Source organism: Dipodomys ordii, unplaced genomic scaffold (genome assembly GCF_000151885.1).
Source record: "Dipodomys ordii isolate 6190 unplaced genomic scaffold, Dord_2.0 Scaffold40, whole genome shotgun sequence".
In the NCBI taxonomy this organism is placed as follows: Eukaryota; Metazoa; Chordata; class Mammalia; order Rodentia; family Heteromyidae; genus Dipodomys; species Dipodomys ordii.
This window is the reverse complement of record NW_012267256.1, coordinates 10,735,037-10,744,979: the sequence shown is the minus strand read 5'-3', so window position 1 is coordinate 10,744,979 and position 9,943 is coordinate 10,735,037.

The window sequence follows — 9,943 nt, the reverse complement described above, 5'->3', positions numbered from 1 at the left end:
CTGGAGTTGTGAGAGAGCTGGATTCCTGTCTCACTGGAGGCCAGGGCCTAACACTCATCAATTGCAGAGTAAAAGAGTTGTGATTAGAAGAGACAAAACTGGAAAATATGTTTAGGTAAGTGTTTTCAAGGCTGAGTCTTGAAAATTGGAAACAGCTAGGTCTAACGAAGTAAGGTAGCATTGTAACGGTCTCAAGAAACTGCAAACACCACTAGCAACCACTCTGGAAGTTCTACCCTGAAATGTGGCCTCTTCCAAAGGCAGCTGGAACTTTTCTTCTTGCTTTATCTTTCAGAACTGTCTTTACTTTGATGGATTTGGAGAGTAGCAGACAGGCAGTTCGGAGGCCGTGGTCATAAATCCTGGCTAGGTGGTAGATTCATCCAGGAACCTCTGAAAAGTACTGATACCTGGCCCTGTAACCAGATATCTTTACTATCTAGTATGGAGAAGATGGCTGTATTTCTAATGTACTCCTCATATGACTCACGCACGCAGCTCGAGCTTGGAAATCCTTCTTCTAATCCATTAACAGTTAATTTACTTTCCAAGCTGTTCTTTAAAAGGAAGGGATTGTCATATCAGAAATAATATAAAGGCGATTTGTTAGAATTTAGACTGTAGAATCCATTTTTCTTTGACCAGCACAATGTTCAAATAAACTACAAAAGAAATAAGCAAACAGAAATATAAAATTGTAAAACACCAACCAACCAACCAACCATCCAGCCTTTCAACCGTCCAGGCCAACCGTGATGTTGAATAACTTTTCAGTAGACGTGCTACTCAGAAGACTTTTGTAGTTGCTGTTTGTTAGCAGTTGATTAAGATGTCAGGCTGTCATGTAGAAATAAGGATGTCAATGTGAAAGGAACTCAGCAAGGCAAAGTTTACTCCCGCAGAAAGGGTGTCCATCATCCAAAACTCTGGCAAGCAATCACACAGAGCAGGCAGGCAGGCTGCTCCTTTTTTTTTTTTAAATCCTTAATGCAGCAGGCCCCGCCCCTCTGCTTCCATTGGCTGAGCTCAAGTTCACCGTATGCAAAAGTATGTGGAGGTAACAAACTTCAAGGAATTTCTAATAGAATGCCTCACTTAAAGTACAGCAGAAAAAAAAAATGATGTACCCAAAAGGCAATGAACTAGGACCTCCAAGCCACCCGGCTAAAGCAGGAAGTTTTCTGAAAAGAAAAGAAAAGAAAACAATCAAAGGAAGCAAGCTACTTTGGCAGAAAAGGGTGGTTAAGGGGATAATTAGAAATATGCAGATAAGCTACCTGAAATTATGACACCTTCTTCTCTGAGTTCCCAAACCCTAGTCACAAAGTAGGAGACTTTGGATTGGAGCTCCATCCCCAGCAGCGGCTCAGGAGGAGGAATTCACAGAACAATAGCTGGACTATAGTGCTAGGGAATGGATAGCAAGGAGCAAAGCTTGGAGCTCACTCCTATCTCTTCTGATAGTTGGGTTAGTGCCTTGAGTAGGGACCGGCAAAGCCTCTAGAAGCATTGCAGTTGCTGGAGCCTTCACCTAGCAAGTTGTCCACAAGGAGAAAATGTTCCCCAAGGTCAGGGGCCTTCATCCTGGTGACTGCATCCACCTGCAGAAAGAGAAGGTGAGGAAGAACTCAAATGCTTGGTACTTCTGAACAGGTCGACATTTTCTTTCTAGAAAGCTACCAATATCCTCATAGCAAACTTTCCACACAAAGAATGACCAATTCCCTGTGAGACCATTGCTCAAGATTAAATGCTATGTCCCCCAAATTCATGTGTGGAAACTCCATTTGCAAGTGGGGCAGAATTAGGAGGTGGAGGCATTTGGAGGAGATTAGATCATGAATGGGATTAGTGTCTTAATAAAGATCGACAGAGCAATGCCTTCTCCCATCCTGAGAGAACACAGCAAGGTCCTGTCAGTGAACCAAAACGCTGGCCCTCCCCCGACACTATCTTGAACTTGGACTTCCCAGCTTCCATAGCTAGGATAAGTAGATTTTTCTTGTTTATAAGCCACCTGATATTTTTGCTAAATAGCTCAAAGGGACTAAGACACCTGTTGTTTTTCTACCACAGATGTTTATTCTCCTATTTCTTAGGAACAAGACATTGCCTCATACATTGAAGTTATTCTCACTGAATGTCCACACTTCTGGTCCGAAAGAAAGAGCAACACACCATTAATTAATTAATGGCAGCGGGTGGAGCGCAGTTTCCTTTTTTTTTTTTTTTTTACATTTACACTACCAAATCTGAAATGTTCTTAGTGATAGTACATTACCACTAGTGGTTAAAGTTCAGAAGTAATAATAGTGTGGATTAGCTGTAGACTTCCAAACCATCCAAACCAGTCCAAGTTTGTGGTCAAGACTTCTATTTCTGCTTCCTTTACAGGCTGTGACAAGGGTCAGATCAGTTTTGCTCTTAATCCTCTAAATCAATGTGCACCTGTCCACAGTGGAAAAGACATAGGAAACATACAGGCCTTCCAGACTCAGATAGGGTGGAGAGGATGTTCTGGAACATCGAGTATTGTAGCATCTTACCTTACCATAGCCCATTTAATCTGTGCCTTCAATAATGGGAAACAGCTGAGAATCAGGAAATACTAGTCTTTGTTTCCCTCTTTGTTTCCATGGTTCTAAAACACCCAGGATTTAGTACCAAAGTCTGCCTATCAGGATCTTACTGATTTCTCTACAATACCTATCCAATCTTCTAGACCACACAACACCCACCATCCCTTAGAATTTCCTATCATCCCTCAGCTTCATATATTTCTACTATGGTGCCATCTACATTGGAGATACTTCAGCAGGGACTGAAGAAATGACAGCGTTGCCTGACATCAGTGATTCCCCAGGGTCAGGCTGAGACTAGAGCTGTCTCCTGACATGACTCCCCCTGCCTGGCCTTTCCCCCTTCTCCATCTACCTCCCGCCCACTTGGCAGTGCCTCCTGGAAGACTTCCTGAATAGCTCATGTGCATTCAGTGTTACTTCAAAGTCTGCTTCTGAGAAAACCCATCAAAGGCTGAGTCATACGTCCATGTAGGAGATCACACATACAAGTCAACCAATAAAACAAATAGGTCCTAAAATATTGATAAACTCTACAACTCCCTAGTTAAATATGCAGTATATTTATCAGGAGTGGCCTACTTAATATGAGTCATTTAATAATAGGATTTTATTGGTTGGGGTTTTACATTTTTTGCAGTGCTGAGGATGAAACCTAGAGCTTCCTACCTGCCAGGCAGTGCTCTACCATGAGCTGCATTCCCATCCAGTTTGATAAAATGATTGTAAAGGTGTGGGCAGGATATGGACCAATCAAGAGGAACTGTGTAATATCCCAAAGCTAGTAACCGTATGTTACATAATGAGGCCCATTGGAAGTGTAGTAACTTTATATGAGCACTCAAGGTTTTATGAATCCAGCATCTCCAGATCACAGTTGTTCTGAGCACCACTGGAGAGACAAGAGAGAAAACTTTTTTAATATGCAAGACAAAGAAAGTATCTTTGTATATGTGTAAGTATGTGTGTGTGTGTGTGTGTGTGTGTGTGTGTGTGAAGGTGGAACATTTCTAGTTAAAAGTTAGTTGAGCTGGGCACTGGTAGCTCATATCTGTAATCCTAGCAACTTGGGGAAACTAAGATCTGAGGATCAAGGTTCAAAGCCAGCCCAGGCAGGAAATTTCATGAGACTCTTATCTCCAATTAACCACCAAAAATTTGGAAGTGGCACTGTGGATCAAAATGGTAGAATGCTAGTTTTGAGCAAAAGAGCCCCAGGGACAGTGTCCAAGCCCTGAGTTCAAGGCCCACTATGGACAAAATAATAATAATAATGTAGCAAAAAAAAGTGAGTTGACAATTCTGCTTGTTTAATCATTGAGTTTTAATTTTTTTATTCTTTATTGCCTTTTATTTAGTAACAAAGGAGTTACTATTTAGCTGTACAAAGGAGTTACTATTTAACAAAGTCATTTATAAATACAATATATCTTGATTAATGCCACCCCTTTCAACAACCTCACCCAACCCTTCCCTTCCCACTCCTTCCCTCGTTCTTCTTAATTTTGTAGGATATATATTGGATTCTTGACTACATTCTCCCCCTTTTCTTCTATTCATTTGCCCATCCCATTCCCCTTGCAGATGACATTAAGTTTGATTTCCATCTGCTTATATTGGAATCCTAGGCACCAGAGTCATTTCAGTCTAGTGGTGTTCCAGTTAATGATTTTAGCAGTGCTCTTTCCTATACACGGCACATGGAATACACAGGCACCGAAGGGCACACATGGGTTGGGAAAGGAGATTTTGTATTCTGCAAAGAGAAGAGCTGTGATGTTCAGCTGGAGTCTATTTAATTGTTGCATAAGGCAGAATGTTAACGAGCCTTCATTACTGATTCCTTGGCAGGTTGGAAGGCAGGCTGGGCTCCGGAGTGGTGTGAGAGGCAGGCAGCAAGCTACTAAGGAAGAGGGTGAAAGTAAATAGAAATGGGGACTTGGAAAGCCTTGCAAGCTGCAAACACTTTGCATGCAGACCTTCAGCTCTGTAGGAAAAAGGCAGAACCATACTGAGATCTCAACAGCTTCTCAGCACTTTATGGCTCTTACTTAAAGATGGGACCAGAGCCCATTGTTTAAAAGGAAAGTTCTGGGGTTTTGTGAAAGTGGTTACTGTCAGTCATTATACTCTATTTTAGAAGGCAGGGAAGCCAAGGGTACTCCTGTCATACCAGGTATGTAGAAGGATTGGAATGAGGGAAATGTGGTTCCAAACCACAAAAAGTCTATGAGACTCCATCTCAGTGGAGGGAAGGTGAATGAGGTGGCATGCGGTTGTAATCCCAGAAACCACAGGAAAATTAAAGAAGGTGGATTGCAGTTCAGATGTGCACCTGGGTGGAAAGTGAGACCCAACCTTAAAAGGTAACAAGCAAAAAGCAGAGATGGGGAGTGGTCGCAGTGATAGAACATTAGCCTAGCAGCTACAAGTTCAAATCCCAATACTGCTTTAAAAAAAAAAAGAAGGCAAGAAAGAACACAATGCATTTTTTTCAAGTTTATCTTGCCAGATATGGTGATGCATGCCTATAATCTTATTCAAGAGGCTGAGGCAGAAGGATCAAAAGTTGAGTCCCAGGTTACACTTTCCCGAAAAACAAAGTTGTATTTCCACTTAAGTAGTGATAGTTAACATTTGCTGAGCACCAGGAGCTAACTTGTGCTAACAAGGTCAGAACTGTGCTCACCCTCCTCTCACACAAAGAAGAACAAGATTGGAGAAGTTGATGGAGATGTCAGCCTTACTGTTAGACTGTGAATTGGAACCAGGACAGGCCAGACTTTGACATCTGTCTTCTAGCTGGAAAAAACCTAAGAAACATCTCAACGTGTTTTAGAAAAGCCCCATCCCAGTGTGTACGACCCAGCCCTGAATCACTACCAGGCCAGAGGAACAGAGTCAGAACTGGGGATCCCTAGTGTGCCATGCAAGATGTACAGATAGAAAATGGCCCTGGGCAGCAGCAAGACCAAGTGGGCCCTGTGATTTGGCTTGGAAGGAGGGATACACATTGTTTAGACAATTGATCCTGGTTAAAATATACCTGGTTTATCTGAACTTAATACCAGAGAGTTAGGCACATTCCTGGCACCAGAGACCAGCTATGAAGATCCACATACCACTCTAATGGTTTTGTCTATTTATAATTTACTGAGGAACCACGCAGGCAAAAACAGCTACAGTTACCCTGGGGCTGCAACAGCTCAAGATGGCAGTGGTCATGTGAAGCTAAATCCATACAAATGGTCCCATGTTTATATCACCAGTTACCTTCCTATCTATAAGCATTCCTGATAAATGAGGCAATGTTGTTAACCCGTTACTGCAGACTGGGAAGCTATTTCAATGCCACAGAATTAGTAGAGCAATAAGAAGGAGTATTGGATCACAAAATGTACAATTCAGTCATAGAACAGAGGAAGGATTCAATTCTGCTTTAAAGAATCCTTCAGCCAGGTGTCGATGACTCTCGCCTGTCATCCTAGCTACTCAGGAGGCCGAGATCTGAGGATGGCAATTCAAAGCCAGCCCAGACAGTAAAGTCAGGGAAAATCTTATCTCCAATGAACCACCAGAACACCAGATGTGGCGCTGTAGCTCAAAGTGGTAGAGCTCTAGCCTTGAGCAAAACAGCTCAGGGATAGCACCCCGGGCCCTGAGTTCAAACCCCAATACCAGAAAGAAAACAAAACCCAAACAAGAATCCTTGAAGGGGATAGATATCTATCCACACACCCTGGTGGAGGGGATTCTGTGTTTAACACAGAATTAACTTTGTGGTGGGCTGGCTTCATCACAGCTAGTTTGCAATCTCAGAATGGTGGAGGCCTCCTGTCCTCCACAAGAGGGCCAATTCACAGGTCAACATCCAGCCAGCTGTGGGAGAATGGATGGAACATGTCATGGCCACGAGAGGGGGTCAGTGAGGCACTTATGCTTTGGACTGTGAAACTCAAATTCGTATTTGTTTAGTATGTCATCCTTCTAAAGATGCTTGCCCGTAAGAGCCCGGCTTTAAATGCTGTGGATGGCATCTCTTCAAACTCAACCCTCGGCATGTCCACATCAGCAAGCCCCCCCGCCCTGACATCCACTCACCTCATAGGAAAAGCATTGCTGAGACCGGTCATACAATTTTGCAGCATGCATTACATCTATGAAAGTTTGCCATGTTCCAAAAATGTAGGTTGCTCACAAACAATGCAAGGTGTCGAATTCTCGTCTTTTTTTTTTTTTTGAAGGAGCTGCAGTGTAGGCAGAATATACAAAGGTAGCAGGAGGGGTCAAGTTAGGCTGCAAGTAGCCCACACATTCTCAGGATGTCATCTCTGGTCTGCAAATATGGCATCATCTAGTAGCGCCACCTAACGATTCCTTGGAAGACTGCAGTGTGTTGCATATAAGTGCGTGGCAATGAACTGACAGTGTTTACAAGAGGATTTGTGTTTCCACGTTCCTTCTTCAGTATGCGTAAGAACCCATCCCTTGCATGGTTACTTGGTAGGCTTTATACAAACACTAGTAGGAGATTAGAGATGCTTCAAGACAGTTTTCAACAGGGATTAATTAGCAGCCACTTAGAATAATGCTGAGAACTGCATTTTTTTATGTGGATAAATGAATAATCATGGTTTGGGGAGGTAGTTTGAAAACAGAATGAGCCCATTTCTGAAATGTATATTTATATACATGTAACATATAACATATACATTATATATATATATATATATACACACACACACACACACACACACACACACACACACACACACACACACATATCCTGAAGGATACATCTCAAAGAGATTATCTCCAAAGGTGGTCATTCTTTAAATTTCTTCCCTTTTTAATTCATCTGTATCTCACCTTGTTCTACCTAAACATAGATTCCATATCACTTTCTTAAGGCGTACTGAAAGATATACCTTACAGCCTTGAATTTCATGGTATGTTTAGGTGGAGAAGAAGGAGGAGAGGGAAGAGAAGAAGGAGAATGGCTGCATAGTAAGAACTTCATAAATGTTGGCTTTCCTCTGCATAATATATACAGTCGTTCTTGGGATCTGCGGGGGTTCTGTTCTGAGTCAGTCGCCCCCATAACAAAATCTGTGAATGTCCAAGTTCCTTATATAAAATGGCATGATATGTGTGATAACCTACACATATCCTCTTGTATAATTGAAGTCATCTATAGAGGGTTTTTTTTCCTCCTGGGATTTGAACTACTGTACTTTTTAGGCTGGTGCTGTACTCTAAGCCATACTTCTGGCCCTATTTTCAATGTTATTTTTAGAGTAAACTCTCGTTTGTCAGTCAGGCATGCATCTGAACTGTGATTCCCCTATTTTGGGGGCTTTCTTTCATGGAAGGGATCATAGATATACACCCTTTGAGTGACTGAGCTTCTTCCCAGCATGGTGTCTAGTCTTAGATGGTTTATATATCCATTTTCTCATCCTCCACTGACAGCCACTAAGATCACTTCCCATGGCTTCTAGCAATGAATCCAGTCCCACATGTCCTGTACATAGCTCCTTGTGAAGAGAATTTCTGGATCACAGGACACACACATCCTTGACTAACGACAGAGCTTTAAAGGAAAGGTGTAGGCTCTGGAACTTGTACGTTGTCACTTGGCAATATTCTATCTTTAACTTACTTTACTGCTGTTATAAATGGGATGTACAGAGGAATTTTGATGATATGAGTCAGATACTGAGTGCATTTCCTTTTGTTCAGGGTCTTCCCTTCCCTCACTCTCTCCCAGTCCCTCCCCTCTCTACCCATGAATTGTAGAGTACACTTTAATCACAGTGTCCTGTAATCAATATTCTATTGATCACAGCACGTCACAAGTCCAGATTCAAAGATGGAGAAATAGATGCCACTTCTAGGTAGCAAAGGTGGCAGAGCCCTGTGGCTAATGGAATGTGGCCCCAAAGAACCTTGACACACCAGCTGTTATTACAGCCACCTGCCACACACCCACAGAACTAGTCTGTGAGATGATGCTCTGATGACCTTTCTGTGTCATGGTGTACAGTTTAACAACAGTGTTCGTGAGCATTTGGGGGTCTGACCATTCCAACCATCCAAAAGTGTTCGCAATTTTCCTCATCCTCTGAGGCAAGCATTACCCCCTTTAAAATGTAAAAGTCTGGTGAACCAATGCTCACACCTACAATCCTAACTGCTCAGGAGGCTGATCCTGAGGATCAAGGTTCAAAGCCAGCTCTGGCAGGAAAGTCCTTGAGACTCTTATCTCCAATTACAGAAAAAGCCAGGAGTGGCGCTGTGGCTCAAGGGGTAGAAGGCCAACCTTGAGCAAAAGTTGCTCAGGAACAGCACACTGGCCCTGAGCTCACGCCCCAGGACCAACACACATACACACACACATACACACACACACACACACACACACACACACACACACACCACATACACATATACACAAGAAATAGTTATCTAATAAACTCCAGGAAAAATGGGCCAAATTGTACCCATATTTTTGAAAGCTATACTTGTGTGTTCAACATGATGCTTTTGAGACTTTCTCATTTGATAAATATGCCCCGATTTATTCATATTAAGTACATGTAAGTATTCCCTAGTTTATGTACTCATGTGGGTAGACATCCAATCCATAGTGGGCCTGATTAGGTGGGAAATGCTAGGGAAAGGCTCTGTGCTTGGGCTGAAACTGCCTAGAGTATCATGGCTCCTGGATCTCCAGCCTTCAGACCCACACCGCAACTTATACCAAGAGCCACTTCCAATCCCATTCTTAGGTCTTCATCTTCAAACCCAATTCACATTCTAGCATGTAGATGGCGGATCATGGGAATTCTTGACCTCTGTGAGTTCATGAATTAATTCTTACCATCAATGTGTAGAAAAGTTGTATATATCCATACAGAGTGAGAGAAATTATACACTTATTTGCTATTGATAGTTTCTTTCCCTGAAGAATCCTGACCTTTGAAGAATGAATCAGAATCATCCCTGCAAGCGGGAAAATGAATTATCTGTTGGATCCTGTCATCTTAGAAATCCAAGAGGAATTTTTTGAGAAAGTGGGTATGGAAGGTACAAATTTTAGTAGATGCATACAAATGAGCAGTAGGAGATTTATATATGAAATAGACATAGGAGGATTCCAGAAAAGCAGGCTATTAAAAGGAGAGCAGGTGTTCACCAAGGAACCATGAGTTATAGGATGTGGTAGGTTTCTGCCATGCAAGAACAGAATTTGAATGGGGAGAGAGGCCACAAAGGGAGAAGCTTAATGACTTTTCTTGTTTTCCCTCTTTCCCACTTTCCCTCTTTCTTTCTTTCTTTCTTTCTTTCTTTCTTTCTTTCTT